A 23,540-nucleotide genomic window follows, 5' to 3' on the forward strand; every position below is an offset into this window, starting at 1 on the left:
AGTCCCAGTGCAGACATGTTTAGAGAGCTGGCCTTAGTCCTGACTTTGTCGAACACTGTGAAAGTTTCCATTGTTGGCAAACATGTCACATTTTATTCCCTTTGTTCAAATCTGCATCTCTTGGTCAGAAACACTTACTATATATGCCAAGAGCTGAAGCATGCATGGTAGGAAAAAGCTGAGGATGGCAATTCACAACTATCTCTACCTCAGCTGAAAACTCACAATGAAGAAGCAATGGAAAATCTAGTCTGCATACCTGTCTGCACCCTGCTGAAGTGATAGCCATCTGCCAAACAGATAAAACCATCCCAGGAAAAGAGCAGTGGCACCAAAAAATGATGACTTAACCATGTTTTGTATAAACATTGATGACTCAGTAAATCTGCAAACACCAATTTTGCTTGTAAACAGCTTTTAAGTTACAGTGCCACAATCTATGCACAAAGAACCACTGTAATTTCCTTCTTCACACTTCTACATAGCATCTGAAAACCCTTTCTACAACCATGAAATGCACTGAATGTCAATTTTTGCATGTTTGAAAGTGAATTTTTCCTCCTTTTCTAAACTTAATGCAAAACATGGGGCAATAAATTATTTTCTAACAAACTTAGATAAAGGTCACTCTTTTCAGGATGGGATTTTAAAATACTATTTTGTTTAGAAGCATGCAAAATTCTGCCTGTTGAAGGACATGACAAAATCAGGGAGTTCTGGAAGTAGAAACAAAAGCAGTCTGAAGGCCCGGCACTGTCGCCATGCTAGCAGAAACGCCTTTTTCATTCTAATGTACTACTTAATGTCAATCTTGCCCTAATTCTGCATTCAAATGACTCAGATGAATCTGAACAACATAAACTCGTGAGTCTGCGCCTACTACCCTCATTATCCCACATCTTTTCACAGCTGAGTGGACGATTTTTCCAATCATCTGGGAGCAGCAGGAGGCTGATGTGGGATGGGGGTCAAAACCTCCCCTTGGGGCACCACCCTGCAGCAGCGCTGGCAGAGCAGGGAGGTGAGACAGGAAATGGGGGGTCCCTGGTAAGGGTGAAAGGCACAGTCAGATGACAAATCAGATTGATTCATTTTGTGCCAGCAACTTCCAAAAACTTACTTGCATTCTTTTAGAATATTAATTCTCAAGTCAATGAATTCAGCTGTTAAACACTGATTTGGGAATGCCATAAACAGGAACACAAGTAACATTCTCCTGATGCCTCACTGGTATTGACTGAGAAAACAGATAAAGCTTAAATCTACTTGTAGAGAGTGCTTCATTTGTGTAAAGATATGAGCCCCTTGTAGAAAGGAAATCTAGCAACTAAGAAAAACTGCAGGGAATGTCAACACACTTTTAAAATTACTGTTTCTAAAGCCATTTGTAATTTCTTTGACATTTCTGAAATACTGTACTTCACATTTTTCTAAAAAAATGGAATTTAATCTAGAAGTACAGCAGGATGTAATTTTCATTGGATTCTCATGGTAGACAAAAGAACTGGGTTGAAAGAAAAAAACAACAAAAGTCTCCCAAAGAAGCCATTAAAAAAATTCTAATCAATTGATGTGAATAAAGATGTTTGGGTGATATGATTTAGAGAAATCTATCCTAATTGGTCTTGCTCAATGAATCTCTCCTGCTCTATTAGTAATTGGAATGTCTTATTATAACCTCAAAACACACTTTAAAATCCTAAATATTCACTAAAATTCTCCTAATTTTTATTATTATTGTTGTTGTTGTTGTTGTTGTTGTTATTGTTATTATTATTATTGGAGATATTTACCAGAGTTTCTACAGATCCATATGTTCTGCTCTTTGCACCACTTCTGAAAATTTTTAGCTGGAAATGTTTGGGAATTTCATGTGAAGATATGCATATATATATTTCCTGTAATGATAATACTACTTAGAATCATAATAATTATGCTTAGAATCATATTCTTGTCTTCTAGCCAAAATTAATGGCTGAATGAATGATCATTAATAGACCTGCTTTCTTTAATAATATCCAGCAGTATGACAATTTATTTAATGTATACCAATATCCACACAACGGCAGCAGAGACTGCCTGTGTGACTGCTTACAGCACGTGCTCTGCTAACAAATGGGCACACCGCTCAAATAACTACATTTACTACTTAGTTGTGGCTGCACCCAATGGAGGAACTCCAGGTTTATTTCCATGACTGAAAAATACTACTGTGCTCAAACCCTGGACACACAGAGGCTTGAAATACGTGCTTGAAACCATAAAACCATATTATCCTCAAAATCAAAGCTATAAAGTGAAGTATTCTTAAAAGAATTATTTGCAACATAAAAGATCCTTTGAGGGAAAAAAACGCCAATAAATGTAACAGACACTAAACCCTGTCTTAAAGTTCCTATGATTTGGACAAAATTCAGATTATCAGCTAACATTCTAAAACTCTTACCGAAGACTACACCATTATGACATGCTAGTGAGCTTTTCTTCACTAGCTTTTTGCTGGAAAACAAAGGCAACACTTTTTTCCAGAATATCCTAGTCCATGTGTGTTAGCACAAAAGTATTGTGTCATCATTTAGCAACACAAGATCCTTGGGAAAAGCACCACCTCATGTTCCTGAGCACAAAGATCTCCATCACTATAGTGATAAAATGCCTCAATCAACATTTTAAATCTGTGGTGTTCCTGGTCCTCCAAGTCCTGGCTCAGCCTTCTAATTATCCCCAAGAGGAGGTGAGACAGCTATGAGCCATGGAACAAACTTTCTTTTCTTTCTAAAGTTTCTTAATGTCTTGGAGGTTTCAGTATCCGTTTTCTTTGGGAAACATGTCATGTTGCAGAGTCCTGGCCTCTCAGTCAAATTCTGGGGAAAAAAATTATAATTCTATTAGCACATACTTGTTTTCATTATGTGATGCAACACTCATTCATTAATTGAAGTTATACACACACACACATTCATGTCTCTCAAATTATGTTAATTGGCTCAATGCTCCTCATTTATGCAGAAGTGGAGAAAAATATTATTTTATTATTTCCATCACTCTTTGGCCATACATACATACATATATACATACATACATATATACAACACAGAGTCAAACCAACACAAATCTGGATTACAGTTTGGTGGGAATAACTCCAGTGAACAGATACTGGAGTAACAGAGCAACATCAGACACTGGTGGAGTCACTAGAGGGGAACTGCAGGGCTCCATCCCCGGCCCTGTGCTCTTCAAGATCTTCATTAACAACTTGCATGCAAGACTCAAGGTAATACTTGCAGATTACACTTAATTGGAAGGGCTATCAACTCCTTCAAGGGAAGAAAGACCTTGACAAACAAGAGAGCTGATCAATCTCCAACCATATGAAGTTTGGCAAGGACAAGTTCAGGATTCTGCACCTAGGATGAGACAACCCTGGCTGTACAGACACACTGGGGAAGGAGAGACAGAAGAGCAGTGCTGCAGAAAGGGACCTGGGGGTCCTGGTCAGTGACAAGTTGAACATGAGCCAGCAGTGCCCTGGCAGCCAGGAGGGCCAAGCATGTCCTGGAGGGCATCAGGCCCAGCATCTCCAGCCAGGCAAGGGAGGGGATTGTCCTGCTCTGCTCTGGGGCAGTCTCAGCTCGAGTGAGAGGGGCAGCTTTGGGTGCTGCAATACAGAACAGACACTGAGCTGTTAAAGAGCATCCAGAGGAGGGAAACGAGGATGGTGAAGGGTCTGGAGGGGAAGCCATGTGAGGAGTGGCTGAAGTGCCTTGGTCTCCTCAGTCTGGAGAGGAGGAGACTGAGGGGACACCTCATAGTGGTCTCCAACATCCTCACAGGGAGAAGTGAAGGGGCATGCACTGATCTCCTCCCTCTTGTGACCAGTGAGAGGATTCAAGGAGACAGCATGACACTGTGTTGGTGGAAGTTTAGGCTGGATACCAGGAAAAGGTTTTTTACCCAGAGTGCTGCTGGGCACTGGAACAGGCTCCCCAGGAAAGTGGTCACAACACCAAGCCTGACAGAGCTCAAGTAGTGTTTGGGCAACACTATCAGGCCCACAGCATGATTCTTAGGATACCCTGTGCAGGGCCAGGAGTTTGACTAAATTATCTGGATAGGACTCTTCCAGCTCAGCTTATTCTGTGATTCTGTGACCCCTCCTGTGGATCTGCAGTTACAGCTGTCAACAGATGGCAACACATGCAAACCAACTGCACCTTAATGCAAGGGCTCCCCTTGCATCAGAAGCTGCATCAAAGGAATATCATGGTCTCATTACTTAGGAAAACAGAGGACCACTCAACAGATGTTTTGCTTAAAAGCAGCAAAAGAGAGAGCTTGAAATTAAACTGCATTAAACCTGCATTGTGTCAGTTACTTCTGTTCTGTCCATGACTTGTTACATCTAAGTTAATCAGTTGTTTGGATGGTAGAGATAAAATACCATTCCAGGTCAATCTGTCAGTGATATAAACAATGCACTCTTTTGTTTCACTGTACGAAAATAACTTCAAAGTGATGCCCAGACAGCAGCTAACTACAGGAGATAAAGAGATATCTACTATAAGTAGATGTAACTACTGGAAACAGTCCACTTTTGCTATGACCTGCAAACCTTACTTTTTGGCTAGTGTTTCTAACAGTGCATGGATGCTTACATGCATAAATTGTACCACTCAACAAAGCAAAGGAAAACTACAGAAGAAAGCAAGGGGATCTATATGCTTTATTTCATCTGAAGATGAAATTTGAAGATTTTATTTTGAAGACTTCTATTTCATTTGAAGATTTCTATTCAACACTGTAAATATATATAAGGAAAATGCAGGAGAAGGTAGAAGTTTTGGCCCAGTCCTAGAGAAAGCACATCACTGGCAAAACCAAACCTGGTGAGATGAATCCTGTAACTGGGGTGCCTTGCTGGAGGGTTACAGCTCCCTTCAGGAGACACAGGCAGGGCAGGTAAGGTGAAGGGGTGGTGTTTTATGTAATGGATTGTTGCCACATATAGGTAAAACCTTACAAAAGAAAGGCCTTGTAAAATCAAGCCTTGTTGTTTAGTCTAAGCTAGTGAGAAGTTCCTGTGAGAAAAGAATTATAATAATGAGAATCAGTTTGCATATCAATCTATTCTTGTGAGAAGATAGATTTCCCCCACCTGAGGGGAGGAAAATTCCACCCCTGTGAAATATTTACTTCCCAGAAGACAAAAATGCAAACATTTCTAGAAAAAAAAAAAAGTTTGATGGACAAGTACACTAGCCCTTACCAACCAATGAACTGAGTTTCAATGAATTTCTGACCAAACACAGCGCTTTCTGATAATCGTATAAATATGGGCTATGTGAATAAAGATTTGGCTATTCTGCACAAAGAAACAAATGTCTTCTCCGTCTCTGTTGTGACAGATGGTCTGAAATGCCCCTCTTGCAGCTGAGGGGGCACTGTGGAGACCCTTTGTGTAAGAATGAAGGGGAAAGAAAATAAAGAGGATATAGGAAGAGCAGACTTCAGGGTGCAGAAGGAGCTATTTCGTAAGGTCCTCTGAGGATCTGCTTTTGAACTTACTTGGGTCCATGAAAGCTGGTTGCTTGTCTGACAACTCTTATGAGTGACAATTTTATAAGAGCAGGCAATTTCAAAGTGTCAGAAGTCAAGACAGCAGGGAAGAACACCAGCTTGGCTGAGTGGGGATCTGCTTCCAGAATTTAGACACTAAATGAAGGTGTACAGATGTTGAAAACAGAGACAGTACAACTACATCAATTCCCTGATGTACAGAGAAACTGTTTCTTCTGCATGCAATCAAAGTTCAGTTGGAGTTCAGACTGTTCAGAACAGAAAGGGCTTTACAAGTATTTGAAAAGGTAAAGGAGGATTAGATATAACACTGGTCTGTTGCTTGAAAAAACTGGTCATAAATAGGGACATAGACAAAGAAAAAACATTAAAGCCCTTTTCAGCTCTTGTCTTCAACACCAGTGGTGGGCCCTGATGCCCCCAGAGTGTGGTGTTGGAAGACCATGACTGGGGATATACATATGGGATACATTCTCTGTCAACTCCAAACTTGTTCAAAACTTGTTTCATCACCTGGATGCACATAAGTCACTCCAAGAGTGTTCATTCCAGGGTACTGAGAGAGCTGGCTCATGGCATCACACGATCTCTTTCCATTACTTTCAACATCTTTGGTGTCTGGAGATGTCCCAGTGGGCTGGAACTACATTTCCCCAGTTTTCAAGAAAGGCAAGAAGGACAGCTGGTAATTACAGGCCTGTCAGACTCACAGTGCCTGATGAAATTATGGAGAAGGGTAATCTGGGAGCTATTGAAAAACACTGTTTGAGGCAACAAAGTCATTGGTAACAGCCAGCATGACTTAACAAAAGGAAAAATGCTGCTTAACTAAGTCCATTTCCTTGAACCATGATAAGGTTACCCATGTAGTTTGACTAGGAGAAGCCAGGAAATGTGTGGTTTTTAATTATAGCAAAGATTTTAGTATCCTTATGGATAAATTGATAAATGGATAAATTGACCAGCACACAGCTGGATAAGTCAATGATATTTTGGGTGAGCAATTGTCTGATGGGTTGGGCTCAAAGGGTTTATTAATCAGGGTTTGGGCAGATTGGCATTTAGGGCCAGTGCTCTTTAATGCATTTTATGAATTATCTGGACACAGGAACCAAATGTAAATTCACTCAATAGTTTTGCCTACCATCTTAAACTGGGAGTAACTGTGAATTCCTTTGAGGGTAGAGAGGTTTAGAGAGAGATCTGGATAGACTAGAGAGCTGAGCTATCATGAACCATATCATGAAATTTAACAAGAACAATGCTGGATTCTGCATCTGAGATGGAAAAATCCTGGGCATATGTACAAACTGGGGGATAAGAGGCAGGGAAGCAGCCCAACAGAAAGAGACTTGGGGATTTGGATTGGTGGCAGGTTGAACTCGAATCAGCACTGTCCCTTGGTAGCCAAAAGGGCCAACCATTCCCAGCAGTATATCAAGCACAGAATCACTGGCTGGTCAAGGAATGTGATTGTCCCACTCTACACTGCTCTGGGGTGGCCTCACCTTGAATTTCATGTCAGTTCTGGGCACTTCAATACATGAACATCAAACTCTGGAGTATATTCAGAGGAGAGTGACCAAGCTGAGGGTGAAAGGACTCAAGGGCAAGACTTCAGAGGCATTGAAGTCATTTGGCTTGTGCATCTTGGAGATATGAAGGCTGAGGGGGACCCCATTGAAGTATAGCTGTGGAGGGGGAGATGCTGACCTCCCCACTCTGGGAACCAGAGCTGCTTAAGAGGAATGAACCTGCTTAAGAAGAAGTTCAGATTGGTCCTTAGGAAAAGATTCTTCACTGAAAGCATTGTCAGTCACTGAAACACGCTTTCCTGGAAAGCAGTCACAGCACAAAGTCTAACAGAGGTCATGGAGATTATGGATGATGCTCTTGTTTAGTGGTTAGTCCTGAGAGGAGCACGGAGATGCACAATGATATTTATAGCTATCTTCTGATCTGAAATATTCTATGCTTCTGTGACTCTGGGATTAACTGTTTTACCATGTGTACAGTGTTCGCATGTTTCAGTGGAGGCACTTGCGCTTCTTTCCCAAGATTCCTTCAAAGGCAGCAGAAATAGTAAGGAGAGGGAAAAAAACACTACAACAGAAGAATTAGGATGTTGAGGTATGTTTAGTGTTGGCCTGAATACCAGCATAAAGGCTTTGGAGGTCTAGGAGCTGTGTGAAAGTCTCTGGGGCTCTGGGCCCTGGATGCAGTGGGAGAAGTGAGGGGTCATCCTTGGGATGCAACTTACCTAACAGTCCTGGATACAGTAACACACACACACAAAGCTGGCACTTTTATCTACCTATTACAGAGGAAAAGAGCCAGTAGATGGCACTCCAGTATGTGTAATACTCCTCTTGGGGTTCACAAGGAATGTAACACCTGCTGCTTTACTTGCCTACAGGATGTTATGTGCTGCTTATAATTTGCAAAGGAAAATATGAATCTCTTAGTGATGTTGCAAATGCACATGCAGAAAAGAGGCATCTCCCTAGCAGTCAGCATAAGTGTTCCTGGAAGTCTTCACAGTCCCCAAGGTACTCATGGACCTTGTGGCCTCTACACTGAACCACAGAAGTTTCTTCACTTCAGCTGGACAAGCTACAGGAATCAGTTATTCAAGATGTTCATGTGAACCAGAGGCAGCAGGGACTTACAGAGAAAAGTGTTTCAGAAGAATGACAAGAGGATATCTGAGCTGCGAATGCACAGACCCTTCTCATCTTCTGACAGGATTCAACATTTTGAAGTGCTTCCTTAAGGAGTGTATTTTCACCAACATCAGTGAGTTCAAAATTACACCTGACCATTATTCTGTCCTGTGGAGCAGCGCTGTTTGGGCTGTACTGAAGTAGTTAAGAGGGCAGAGGCAATGCACTTCAGATGCAGCCTGCAGTGCCCAGCTCCACTTTCCAATAAGTTCTGATACCTTTAATGAAGAAACAGACATTAAAATGCTCATAAAAATCAAGTCTTTCTTGGTTTTTGTGCTTCATGTAGTGGATCAGTAAAAAAATTGGGGAGGGGATGAGGTTTTTTGTCAAGTATAGTGTTTCTTCTAAACTCTTTTACACAACATATCATGTCTTGTCCTTCTCCTTTTTTTATTTTAATAATGAGGTCCTTCTGAACGCTTAAATTTTCTTTACATTTTTGACTTGTTCTAATTGTAAAGAATATTTTTTATTGCCTTCATTTAATCACAAGTTATCAATTTAAGACAGAGAAACAAAGCAATGGAGTGGAATGGAATGGTGTTGCTTTAAACTAAAGTTGGCAGAAGAGGGGAACCTCAATCCATCCCATTCCCACGAGTCCCATGCCAGGACCAGCAACAGATGCTCACAATCTAGAGAGGGATCACATGTCAGCAGGAGAGCTGAGGCAGTTCGAAAGACTTCCAGCCACTGTGTTTAATAAGTCATCTTCCTAGGGAGTCATATCTTAATGCCTCCATGAAAATGCAGATGACATGGGGAGCAAACAAGAGGAGTTAGAGATATGCACATACCTGCAGGACTGAGATCCTACTGGAATCACAGAGATGCAGTGGGATAACTCCTATGATTCCAACATTGCAGTGGATGCACACAGGATGTGCAGGAAGGACAGGCAGTGGAGATGAGGAAGGGGTATCTCTCTTCATGTCAATGTCATGACGGAGTACATGGAGCTCTGCCTGGGGATTGCTGAGGGACCAGCTGCGAGCTTTTGGGTCAGGATTAAAGGGAGAGCAGGGTCAGATTGCATGACCAGTCAGACCAAGTGGACAAGGCCCTCTGCAGACAGATAGGAGCAGCCTCACACTGAGAAGCCCTGGTCCTCATGGGGGACTCCAGACACCCTGACATCTGTTGTAGGAACAGCACAGCAGGGCACAGGCAGTCCAGGAGGCCCCCAGCAAACTGACCTCTCCAAGTGAGAGAAGGACCAGCGAGCAGAGGCAAAACCCCCTTCAAGAATAGACCATGTCACGGCCAATGACTAGAGAGAACCCCTACTATTTGCTTCAAAGAGCGTTCAAATCAGACACTGGAGGTTTGTAGAAGTCTCCACACAGATGACAGGACACTACTGCAATTCACCATATCATTATTCTGGTTTTGGGTATCTAAATCCATTGAAATACCATTCTGAACCTATACAAGCTATGAAATACAGCAGAGAGAAAATCTCAGATCTTTTGTGGCAATTATTTTTTCCTTATTTTAACATTTTACTCAGACTTTATGATGAACCTAAAATATATTTCTGTCTTAACTAATTTACAGCTTAGTCTCTTATAAGAGATTTACTCCTACCATTTTCCACTTCTTTTTCTTCTCTTATAACTTAGGTTTAAAAAATGTTACACACATCACATATTTTCAAACAAAAAGATTGACTTTTGATGGGATAAGATATATTTTTATTTGTATTTGCATTTTTTGTACTAATATGCTACTTTTAATTAGTTAATTTTAAAATTAATTAATATAAAGTTAATTTTTAAAGTCAAAATGTCGCATGCTTAATTATATAATTCAGATGAGAAAAAATAACACAAAATTCAATTTTTTTATTATAATGGTTAAATACTTTGTGAATATATATAACTCAAATTTCAGCATCTGTATAAATTAGCTAGCATCATCACTTTATCTTTTTGTATTCTTTCTGTACAGCACAGAACAGAGATGGTCCTACTATTGATGACAGTTTCTCTACTCGTTGGTTTTACATTGATCATTAAGAAGTAATTTATTCATATATACACACTATTTGCAACCTGTATTCTGTGCCTGGCAGGGTAATTAAATCGTTACTGTCAGCAAGTCAATCAAACCAGGGCAGGGCACACAGGTAGTGCAAGGTTGCCAGTGATCAACACTCTGTTGTTTTTTTAGAGGGTATGCTCAAGAAACTGCTGTCTTCCTAATTGGCAGGAAGCACCAGAACAAAACCATAGCCAGGAGTTATGATTTGTGCTCTGCCTCTGGTTTCTCATAATTTAGAAAGCAAACAATCCAGCACCTAGGTTTTGTTTTGTCACAACAAATAATTTAAGCATTTTGTATCATGGCTCTCTTTATATATGTTGGTTTATTGTGAGTCAATGTAAAGAGAACAGCCATGGTAAGTAAAGTGGGCTTCAGATTAATTACCAGCTCATGACATTATGCCAGTTGCATCATTTAACTGCACTGATCACTACTAGATATGACAAGTTCACATATCCTAGTGTTTATACAGAGCCCCATAGTTTAAAAATGGAAGCTGACCTTCCTGTTTTTAACCACACTGATCTGTCATGTGAGAGCTGTGCCACTCTTGTAGAGGGTGCCAAGTGTAGCTACGTTACTCATTGCCTCATGAGGCAAGGAAATACTGTGCTGGACTGTCCATGCCCTGACAGAGACCTCACCTGAATCAATTTTAAGTGAGCGAAGGCTATGGGAACATTCTACAGACAGTTTCCATAGCAGAGTCATGTGTGAGGGCAAATAAAGTCCTATAGACACCTTTGTTTGTCTTCAGGACAGAACAGAGAGCTCAAATGAAAATATTCATTAAAATGCAGAACAGCCAGTGAGACTCACATGTTTATGTAGAGAGGCTCTTAACACCCACTGAAGCTAGTGGGACTTAATTAGAGGAAGTTTTCCAATGACACTGTCAGCTGCCGACCCAAACATGGAGCCACCCTGAATTAGTGGGCTCTCATGAAAACATTGGCACAAACAAATATTATCGCACTCCAGTGTGAATCACAATCACTAAAACATGCGTAGGGAAGGCTTCTTGAAAGCCTGAGGTCACCTCTGGAAACCATTTCACCTACATTTTTTAATTTCCTTCTATCTCACAGAATTCTTAAAAAATAATGTGTTATTCAATGTTAAGAGCCCACACAGGAATTCTGAGTTTCCCCATGACAAAGGGGGAAGTCACCCATTTGCAGTGGACAACCCCCACTGTTCCCAGCAATGTCAATATCCTTGACTGTGCATAAACATGTTACAAACATTTTAGATGAGTGAGCAGACAACAGAGAATAAAAAAAAAATTGGGAAAACAAGATCCCCTGTCATTTTTGCCATCTTCAAAAATATTCCTAGCACATTATTCAAAGTAATACTCCACTCTTCTGATGGTTTGCTATTTCAAAATCATTTTTGTACTTTTGCATAAATATAAATAAGAACAGCTCTCCTGGACTGGACCAAAGGTCCCTCCTGCCTGTGGCTATAAACTCTGTGGCCACATGAGCACTTCCAGCTGTGGAACACAGGCATGTCGGACTCTTCTCTCTTGTGCCCTCCTCACAGCCTCTCACCTTTTCCAGTTCACAGACCTCCCAAACCTGACACAGTCACTGTGCATTAGCCAGTCATCAGTAGAATTCTTTTTCATTAATTTGTCCATCAACCCATGCATGATTTAGGTGCCCTTTCACACCCTGACCCCTACCAGCCTGATGAACCAGCGGCTCTGCTTGTTGATTCCTCCCAACATTCATTTTGGAACAGACAGAAAGCAGACGTCCCTGCCTGGTACATTGCACTCATGATTTGATAGATCCCTGAGGAAAAGCCTCACTGGCTTTCTCAGATTTCTCAGCCACAGCCAGCCTCTGCTGAGCCCTGCTGCTCACCATGCCATGCATGCCATAAACAGGCCAGCTGAAGGCTTTCCACTGGGGAACTGGTGCCAGTTTTTCCTGAGTAACAGTGAGATCCTGTGGGGACACTGTAGGATAGCCCACCACAAGTTACAGTGAGACCTGCTGAAAGATGGAGCAGGGGCAGTTTGGAGCCTCGGGATCTCTCTGTAGAGATAAGTGGCATTCCCAACATAAAAGTCACACATTGCCACTTGGAATCAAGAATGTGGCTCTTGTTTGTTGCTTTTGTTTGTTTATTTATTAATTCTTGATGCCTTTATGCTTTCACTGACTGTTAGAAAGTGGGAAAAAATTAAACAAAACCAGAACCTACATAGACTAATAAACCATGTTCTTTTCTTCTACAAAAGGCAATGAGAAGTTTGGGTTTTTACATTAAAAAAAAAAAAAAAAAAAAATTAAAAAAACCCACGAAAACCTAAAACAATCTGTTTCACCCTGTGACATTCATGTGTTCAGGCAATGGGATTTTTCAAAGCTCCTTTCGAACACCCTGAGCCGGAGCATGTGCACTGGGAAAAATCCTACTTGATAGGGCCTCTGAAGTTTTCTCTTCCTCCTGTTCCCATCTCTCCACCTTGGATGGTCTCCCTGGCTGAGACTCAGTGGCAGGCTACAGAAACAAGTTCCATGTCTGTTTGCATGCATAAATGCTGTCCCTGTGTATGCCTCAGGACCACAAAACATTTTTCAGACTCCGGACAGAGAATCACTGCACCATGCAGTAAAAATCCTTGAGCCATTCCAGAGACTAACTCCACTCTCTAACACACAGTATCATGTCTCTGCTTGATCAGAGCTGGCACCTGTGGTTACCCCTCAAATCAAGTATTCAACAATTTCACAACTGATTTTAAAACCAAGTCATCATAGAAGTCAGGTGCTCAAATCTGTGTCAGAAGTTCAAAACAAATATCAAGCAACGCAAGAAATGACTCGTCCATGTTATGACAGGGTTTCTCACTGGTGCAGCTGGATGAAGTGAACAAAAACAGGAAGAGAAGCATGAGCTGCTTTCCAGTGATTTTCTTCAACTCAGACACATTAGGGGTGTCTGCTCCATCACATGTGAAGCTTCCATCAGAGTCACATCTTGTGGGATCTTCCCCACAGTAAGAAGCCATCCTTTACAGCAGACTACTTCCCCTGTCTGCTCTGGATTACACAAGAAATTCATCACATGATTATAACATTCTCAGGCTGAAAAGCCTGAGAATTTATATTGCTCTTGGAAAAAAAAAATAAAAAAGACCAGTAAATTAATTTAACAAAATAAGTTCTTCCAGTTCCTTTGACACTTTTTTATTTCTCATTTCCAGATGATATTCGGGACTTGCAAACAAAGCAATCAGGTAGCCAAGGATCTACCAGATTTCCTACCAACCTATTTTTAGAAAAGGAAATATATTTCCCTGGAGCTGATATCAGAAGATGCTCTTAATTAGTCTGCATATTAAATAAACTTGGTGGGGAGGGGGGGAATACTGAAAATATCTCCTTTCCACACACTCTTTAATTACTTGTTATGTCTTTGCTAGCAAAATACACCTTCTCATGCTCTAAATTTCTAAAGCTGAGCTCAGTGTTAGCCTGCAGAGAAGTGTGGTCACTGATGTCATCCTTCCCTTCCTCTCTAAACCAAGTCACTCTGGCTGCAGGCTCTCTGGGAGCACTGGATAGGATAAGGCAGAGGCACCAGTCACATCTCCCTGGCTTTGTATCAGGGGTGAGCATAAAACAAAGCTGGATGATGAATGCAGAGCTATCTCCAAAGCAAATTATTTGTTAGTAGATAAAAGAAGAGGAAAAGCTAAGATGTTTTACTACATGATATGGACAAGGAAAGGGATCTGATGAAGTCACTAGTCTTGGTGTGATTTAGTTTACCTGAAAAGTTAGTCCAGCTGAATTAAGCAAAACTAATTCATTTTGGGGGAGCTGAAGACTGTGCATACAATAATCTGTATTCCACTAAGCCTGGTCCTGCAGGACAGGAAACCACAGGCAACCAGGGCTCAGGCAGTAGCTCTTGTTCTCAAGATACCTGTTGGTACATTCATATAGCTTGAAAAGGCTACTATGTGAAAAGCCTAATTTCCCTCTTTTTTAAGTATTCATGCTGAATATGGCTAATACCTTTGTGGTAATATGATGCACCTTTTTCTTTTTGTGTCCTGTTCAGTATGACTCTTAGACTAACAATTTTGATTTGCCAACCTGATAGCATTTAGTAAATTTAGAAAGCCTGAAGGATGCACATTGGATTTATTCACTAGATCTTCAGCTATCTGATTTAAACACTTTCTGACAAGATAAATGAGGGATAGGAGTTTGTAACGTGTCAAATGTTATGACACAGAAAACTTCTATTAAAAATATGCCAGAGGCAAGTCTTCTAATAATGTTCTTAAAATACTGTCTAGTTTCTCTGAGATAAAGCTCTTACACCTCTTAAGCAGAAGACTGGGCGCTCAGATTTTACACTGTAGTGTGATTTGTAAGAAATCCCCACCTACACATTAGATTAAACAAGAAAAAGAAAACATTAAACAAGAAAAAGAAAAATTACAAGGATGGTGACGCTTTATTATATTGTTGGACCAATGTTGTGAAGGGAAGGATGTAAATTGAAAAAGACTGCAAAATGCCATGTGGTGCTCTAGACACAGTCATGAAGAGCACACAGATCTGTCCTAGACACCTGTGTAGTTCAGAATACATCTTATCCTTCAGATCCTTTTCCATTGTCCCTCATCAGCTGTAGGAAGACCTAAAATTTACAAAAGTAATTGACATTTCTGAGCCTGTTATATATAGAAATACATGTATATATATATATAAAGTATTGAGATTTTCACTTCACACTGTCTTCTTCTCTTTTAATAAAAGCAAGAAAATACAGAAATTATTAAGCCATACTTTTTTGCAGCTTCAAATAAGTAAATAATTCCAGTGGTAAATAGAGTTATGGTTCTGCTTTCCTTTCATTCACCCAGCCTCCTAAAGGAAATCATTATCCTTCTATTAGTAATTCTTTTTTAAAGTTGTCCTCTTTTTTGTGTCATATTGCTGAAATATTATCCATATGCAAAATTGCTCCATGCACTGACTCATGTACCACAAACCAATGTAACTTCATTTCCTTGTTTTTGTTAAGTTTGACTTTATGCAGGAGAAATTATCCCCAAATTGCAAGTCTGTTTTAAAAATGTATATATCTGCATCTCAAGAAAAGCTCCAGTGTGTACATAAAAACAACTCATCCAATTTCTCTGGATTTGATTTCACTGAAATCACAGCAATCATTAGGGCTTCATCTATTTTGTAAAGCCACACAAGGTGCACCTCACTAGGACATTAGTAGGGAAGGGAAGTGGTGCTCTGTGTGACCCTACAGCACACCAGAGCCATACTGGATAATTCCAATTTACAAAACCACATCACAGGGAAGGAAGCCTTCCACACTCTAACAGAATGTTTATTTTATATCAAAGCAGCTCATCTTTTCCCTATCATAGTGCCATTGACAAAGCAGTCACATCAAATGGGACCTAAAACTATAGATTTAACCTACCTCCATTCAAAAAATGAAACTTACTCAGAATAGAAAAAGAAAATACTATAGCCATTATTTAGAGCATGGCAATGCTTGATACGGGAACATGTAGCTGTCCTTTTAAATCGGCAGAGAAGAACAAATAAAACCACAAGGTACTGTGAATTAAGAAGCACAACACATCTCCTATCTTCTATTGTCAAGAGCCATCTGAAATGCCTTCTCGTATAGCTTCTGAGAAAAGTACATTTAGAAAGCTTTTCTCTCTAGAACAGGATCACCTCACCTGGCTAATTGGTTTCTAGTTACTGGACACTTTTTAGAGTTGCTACATTGTTGTGAGAGTAGCTATCATTTCACAGCCTTCCCGAATGAGGAGGGAAACAGCAATTCAAACTGCTAGTACCCTTTGTATTTTGGGATGTTTACAAGCTTTCATCTTACAAAAGATTATCTCATTTCTGTGTTTGGAAACACCAGACTTCCTATTTCTTGTTGATCTTCTCATCAAACTTTTCATCATCTGCTGAGAGGTCAAGTAAATCCATTTGAAGAATAAACATAAATATTTGATAAATACTGTCCAAACAGATCACAGAAAGAAAATTACAAAAGCAAGTTAATCACTCCAAAATAAAATTGCACCTTCTGAAAAGTAAATATCAGTTGGATTTTAGCTACCAAAAACCTCTCCAAAGCATGTTCATTTATGTTTGTCCATTAAAACACTGGTGGCTCCAACCACTCCTTCACTAGTTTCCCCACTTTTTAAATCCTGCCCAAAATGTAGTCAAGCTAGGGAAAGAAGGGAACACCTTAGTTCAGGCTGAAATCTGTCTCATAACTTTGCATACTGAGTTTCAATACTTGTGTACCACATGCCTTTTTCTGAGCTAGCAGAAATTCCATATTCTTATCTGCAGCCTGAAAGAAGGGGTGGACAGCACTTACTGAAGCACCTGCTCAGAAAAGTGGTGAAAATTAATATAGGTCTATTCTTCACTTGCAGAATGTTGACATTTACCTTTAATATTCTTCATTAACAAAATGAGGATAGCCATGCTATATGATATGCAGCCCAAGCCCAGCCTCCACGGTGTCCTTGTTTCGGCTCTTCAGTTGTTACAACTCATGAAGATAACTTGTCTGAAATATTTCTTTTTGTCTTTTTTCCAGCTCCAGATGAGCTCTCTAAACTGAGCCAGTGTAATCACAATCAAGTTTGTATCTTTAAAACTGAGAGTGTATGTAACTAAACTGAGCTAACCCCATTCATAAAGGCAAATTTGTCTTGGAAACTCATTTCACCTGTGACAAACGGGGAGGGGGGGAGTTAAGGCTATTCAAGTAGAGGCTGAGAATAAAAGCAAGGGGTAACAGCCTTTAACAGCAGCACCACTGCTAAAAGAAATGCTTGTTAAGTCAAAGTTTCTTTACAAAATTAAAGCTTCTATTAAACGTTATTTTTTTCCTTCTTTTCCAAAGACTAGTTAGGAAAAGTTCATTCTATGTAAATGTAGCAATGAACACCTGGCTAAAGAACTACATAATGTATTTTTATTGTTTACTGTGAGTCTGTAACAGGTGGTATTAAAAAAGAAGAACAAAACTTAAAATGTAATGTGATTACATTCTTCAAAAAAACCCAGCAGTTATAATCAGCTCGTGTCAACAAGCTGAAAAATGTTCTACCTGTCTTCTGGAAATGGGTAAGTATTTCCTCAAGTGGCAAAACTGAATAGCCTCAAGGATCTCAACAATATGACTCTCTGGGGAAAAAAAAAAAAAAAAAAACACAACTGGATGGAGTTTTTTTAAGTTGAAAAAACAGTGTAAAGTTGTTGAGAGGTTTAAGCTGCTTCTACATATCACACATAGGACAGGGACAGAAAAATAAACTCCATGTGATCAATTATTTATTTACTCTGCAGAAAAGAGAACTGCTAAATAGAAAATCAGTGAGGATCACAGTAGGAAAGCAATAAATCAATGAGTAGCTTCTTAAAAAGGAAAACACCTACACAAAGTGGCACTGCAATTTGAGGCTTTGACCTCAATTACTGTCTCTACTGATCAGAAATTAAACCTAACACCGAAGGTGCAATTGCATAGAAAATAGATGCTCCTCATAGCTAGTAACCTAGAAAATGTAACAATGTAAATGAATTGTTTTTTTCTATTGTTGGGCATCCAGTAAAATCTCCTGCAGCAGTTAAAAATGTCCCTGTGTTTTGTACCTATTTTTCTCCCTGCTGTAGAGTGGAAGTGCAGTGATGATAGTCATCAAACACATTGCCCTTCCTGTTCTAAATGAGTTATCTTTATCTTCCTCATCTTTGCTCATACTTGCAACACCAGCTCCTTCTGATGATAGACTAATTATCGGTACTATTGGGTAATGCATCTGCTTATTAGCACTGACAAGAAGAGCAGTGGTAACATAAAAGGCCTTGCTGTGTGCAAACAGAACCAATTTCTTCTGCTGTTTTTTAACCTGTCCAGACACTCAGAAAACCCAGCCTTGAGTGTGATGGTCTTTCAGTAAGTGGCTGCTTGATAAAAATATGTTTGACTACATGTGAACTTTAGCTCTTACATTTCTGTTTTCAACATTCTTCTAAGAATTCAAGAAAATAGATTATTAGCCTGTATTTAATTTACCTAAGTGTTGTTTTGGCAACCAAATACGTTGTGACTTACTTGAGCATTTTAACTCTAGATTTCATTCTCAGCTTGGCTGAATATGGCAAATGCAATTAACCATGCATAAACTGTCAGAAAGACAGTAGAAAACTCAAATTATATGGGGATAACATATATACAGAAGACTATTGTTTGGTATTCCTGGGGCACAGATAACTCAGGGAAAACAAACCAAAAAAAAAAGAAAAAGCTAATTATTCGGGTGACTAGAGAGATTCTTAGCTGGCAAATGGGTGTTCTGGTTGATGATTGGTTGTTACCATTCTCTGCCAGCCATAACCAACACTGGAAAATGGATTACAGGAGCACTCTCCTGTCCATTCAAAAATGGTTTATCCAGCCAGACAGTTTGAGTTGATCTACCTGATTTTTCCTCATGTGGATGATTCACTGCTCATGAGGCTCCTCCAAGTAGAACAACCTTTTCTTGGCTGATGGCCACAAAGCTGGCTCTTCACCTAAGAGAGAAATGTCCAGAAGTGGGTGGACCCCCTTTTAGATGATACAGAGCTTCTGGGTGTGATGGACCCCAGCAATTGCTGACCAAAGTACACTACCTACCCCAAATGCCAAGAGAAAGCACTGGTAGAATGAGAGATCCTCCCCAATAATATAAACCTACATTCTTTCAGATCTTAATAGACTTGCCAAGTCCTTAAATGAGCATCTTGGAATTAAGAGGACATTATACAGCAGACACATCCAGAGAGTCACAAATGTGTCAAGCAAATTTGGTTAGAGCATTACAATATAATACAACAATATAAAAATACAAGGAGGCAGGGTTAGCAGTTATCGTTTTTCATTACCTAGAAAATGTTATCAGTTATTGCTTTTCATTATTTTGTGAAAGACAAAGTATTTTCAATCCTTAACTCTGTGAACCTTGAATTCACTACAGAAAAGAAAAAGTTCTTCCCAGGGCAGAGTATATTTTTACAGTACCTCAGACACCTAATTCTTTAGAGAAAAAAGGTTCAATAAACTAAAAAGATATGATTATTACCAGCATTTTGATAGCATCACAAGTAAATGCTGCTCTGCCACGGCTTCTTCTGTCAAACACTGCACAGGCCATAAAATTCCTGCTTTGAGGAGACTGCAGATTAACCTCATTACTCTTGAAAGCAATTGTGATACACTATCGTTCTTTACACAGCTTAAAAAAATGTGTACCCTAATAATCAGAGTAAATAAATGGCTCATTTGACAGTCCTTCCTTGTCCAGAAAGAAAGAATAGATTTGACCATCAGGATATGCAGCTTAGAAATACAATGGGATGCACAAAAACATTACTAAGTATTTTCACATAAGTTTAAGAATCTTAATAACATTCAGTTAGTTAGAACTAGCCTTTTTTCTCACCTCATTTTCTCCTCTCACAACAACTTTATTGTTTTCATTTTTTAAAAAAAGCATTCCCTTGAGCAGAAATTTGCAATATCTGAGCACGTCTAGCAGAATCTATGATTTAAAAAAAAAAGATAAAATATGATGCTAGTTATACAGGTAGTCTGTTAACCCAGGAATCCCTTTCTGCAGCACTTTTGAAATAAGTAGAAGTAAGCTCACCATGGCAAGATGCAGCGAAGTCCCTGCAATGACTCCTCAGTAGGTCTCCCCTTTCCTCTCCTCCTCTCACCAAGGCACCAAGGGGTCTCCAGTGCATTTTTCAACCAGCACTTCTCACCCATGGACATGATCTCCACTTCCTCACCTCTGCTGCTCTCCCATGGTGGTCAGTCTTACTCAGACACCCTTGTCTGTATCTTGAGTTACTGTCTTGATCTATAGGAGGAAGGCAGACTGCTATATGGTTGCCTTTATTCTGGTTATGTCTGAAAAACAAAAGGCTCTCCTACACTCACACTGTCCTTCATCACCTTCATCACAAAAAGTTGGTTCCCTGGTTACAAATGTAACCTTGCTGTTGTATTTGTTTGAAATTTTGAGCTTTGCTGTATGATGTTCAAGTACATGCAACCCTCACCTTCTGTTCTCTCTCCAGTTTGCTTTTGTCATTTTTTTTCATTCCCTTTCATGTAGAAAAGGATTACTACTCTGACAGCTTTTCTATGATAGCCTCTTCAGGCTGCACAAAACACTTTCTCACATAGATCAGACTGCTGCAAATAGTGCTGTTGTTGTTGCTGCTGCTGCATACACTGACCAGTACCCACTTACCATGGAATCACGACAACTCATGGTGGATAAAGTGCCAGGGCTAATGGGACAGGAATAAACTTTGTTCCTGCAGCTATATTAGCCAGAAGGAATATGATCAAAGCAGTTGAACAATGAAGTGGCTCCTGCTCCATCCAGACTCCAATTCATTCTAGATAACCAAAAGTTTTTTCAAAGAGCGGTAGGAGAAGATGCAAAATGGAAGGAGGAAAAGTGGGCTGGAGACAACCACAAAGCCTTTGGAACAAATTAAGATCCTTGTCCCTGGTTGTTTGACATGAACATCTTTCCTCTATAGACAAGGTCTGAACAGAAGCACTTGTAAAGGTGAGGAAGATAGAGATGACTTATCTAGAACAGAAAGAGTGATGTGGTCAGTGAGTTGTTTATTTGGCTTCACAACTTCCCAACTTTTTTAATTGCAAGGACTCTCCAGGTCCTCCCAGGGTACCACCCACCCCTTCTCATGTCCATGCACCTTTTCTGAAGGTCATTTGCCTCTGAAAATGGAGGAATTTGGCAGCAATTTGAGTGATGCATTACTTGCACTAGTGTTCTCACTATTTCTGTACTAGTTGAGTAGGACTGAAAAAAGGAAAATGTGTCATGGCACAGAAGAAATTAATATGTAGGCTCTATGTGCTATATTTTATTTGCTATTTACCTTTGCAATGTGTCTTGCTGTTTGCTGTCCAGTTTCTCCTTGAAATTACAAGATTATTTGGGTTTGAATTTTTTTCCCCATTTTCACAATTTTTGTCTCTCTACAGTCATTGTTTCTCATGACACTCTGCTAAACAATCATTCATTTCTCTGTGACTAGCAGTTTCTCACAAAGACATTTATATACCTTTATATATATATATATATTATGTGTTCTGGTTCTTCTCCAGCCAGAACACATTAATTTCTCTACAGGCCATTATCATTTCCACTTTTAACTTTGGTTTTAATCCCCAACACCAAACAAACTACCAAGTTATTTCAGGAGTTCAGTTAATCTTGTTTTTCCCTTGTGGAGAATCTTATTTGTTTCAGTAGCAATTAGCTTTCAGTGTTCTACTTCCCTCTTCTCTGTCACTTGGTCTTCCTCCTAGATGTTACTTCATTGCACTACAAACTCTTCTGTGTGCTTGAAGAGTACTAGCATGTCATTGTCACTGTGCATTGTTGTTTCTGCTGTAAGAAAAAGGCCTCAATTTATTGTTTAGGAAATATCATGCCATGTTATTTCCTGAAATTTCTACAATCATGTGGTCACCTGAGTCTTAACCAGTCAACCCCCTATAATTCGGAGGAAATATATAAAGGACAAAATACATTTGTAGAAAGTTTAGCCAGTCAAGTAAATATCTTAGTATTGTAACCATCTGCACTTGATATAAAGACTATACCCTTTAATATTTCACTTTTAAGTGTAGGTTATCCAACAGAAAGATTTCTAAAAAATATCAATAGGTTTATAGGGACGTACACTAATCTTTCTTTTTTAATTGTATACAGATTTATTTACAAATAAGATCCAAGCAACAGCTACTAATTGTACTTCTTTAGTTGAAACAGCCTGTCAGAGGTAACTTGACTGAAGAACTCTGGCTTTAGTTTAGAGTGTTGTGAGCCCTTTATTTACTTTGAACAGAAAAGGTTTGCTGTATTCAATGGCTTGTATCATCCTTGCTGTGAACAGCTCAGGCTAATAACAGTAACATCCCAACTCCTGATTCCCTCACTTGGTGTTATTCTTCTACAGGAAATTTCTTTTAAAAAAAAAAATCATTGAAGAGCAACCTTTTTATGTGTCTGAGTAAATCAGAGTCAGTAGAATCATAGAATGGCTTTAATTGGAAGGGACATTAAAGATCATCTAATTCCAACTCACCTGCCATGGGCAGGGACACAACCACGTTTCTCAAAGCTGGATCCAGCCTGGCCTTGAACACTTCCAGGACTGGGACATCTACATCTTCTCTGAGCAACCTGTTTCAGTGCCTCACCACCCTCACAATAAAAAATTTCTTCCCAATATCTAATCTAAACCTGTTCTCTTTCAGTTTAAAATCATTACCCTTGCCCTTTCACTACATACCCTTGTACAAAGTCCCTCTCCACCTTTCTCCCAGCGGGCCCCCTTTAGGTAGCAGAGCACCCTACCACCCCTCTAAAACCTTGTCAGCCTTCCTAAGAAATCCAGCTTCTCACCAGCTGAGAGACTTCCTAGAAATCTGCTCCTAACAGGAACACGAGTCCTTTTGCTGTTTGTGTGCCCTGCTCCTGCCAGTTGAGCAGCTCATGTCTGCTGGTCTGACACGGCCCTGCATGCTCAGCAGGTCAAGCTGGACTCCTAGCTCTGGAGCAGAATACAGCACTCCCCCAGTGCCTCTGTCATTTATAACACCACATTTTTTCTGAGCTGCTCATGCAGTTTAACTGTAATTGGAAAAGACTGAAAGGATAGAGTGGAAATCCAGTAGGGAAGTCCCTACCCAGTCCACCTGGGTTTACCCAGCCCTCACACACACACTGGTGAATTTTGTCTCAAGTGTTCAGCAAAGGATTACTCACTTTTCGACTCAAATTTGATGGAATTTGGGGACTGTTTTCGTGAGGCAAACTTCATCTTTCCATGCACAAATATGTGATAACTGGAGGAAGAATGTGCTGGATAAGGACTCTAAGTATTAGCACATTGAGACCAGGCTGGGTAGATCTTAACCTTGTCACTGTGAGTGATCAACTTTTATTTTGTTTGGAGAGAGAGGTTTTGGTGGTTCTTTTTGAGTTTGGAGGGACAGGGGGGCTCTAGTTTGGGTTTGGTTTTTTAGGGTTGTTTGTTTGTTTCTTTG

General features: G+C 39.8%; 1 protein-coding gene across 1 annotated transcript in view; it reads right to left on the reverse strand.

Moving 5' to 3' along the window:
- The window catches only part of TMC1 (transmembrane channel like 1), an 82,695-nt gene extending 60,018 nt beyond the window's left edge, over window positions 1-22,677 (reverse strand). The window contains exon 1 of the mRNA XM_058826701.1: window positions 22,577-22,677. The gene's annotated coding sequence lies outside the window, so the exon portion shown is untranslated. The remainder of the gene's footprint in view (window positions 1-22,576) is intronic.
- Window positions 22,678-23,540: the final 863 nt, after the last annotated feature.

Source organism: Poecile atricapillus, chromosome Z (assembly GCF_030490865.1).
Source record: "Poecile atricapillus isolate bPoeAtr1 chromosome Z, bPoeAtr1.hap1, whole genome shotgun sequence".
Classification (NCBI taxonomy): Eukaryota; Metazoa; Chordata; class Aves; order Passeriformes; family Paridae; genus Poecile; species Poecile atricapillus.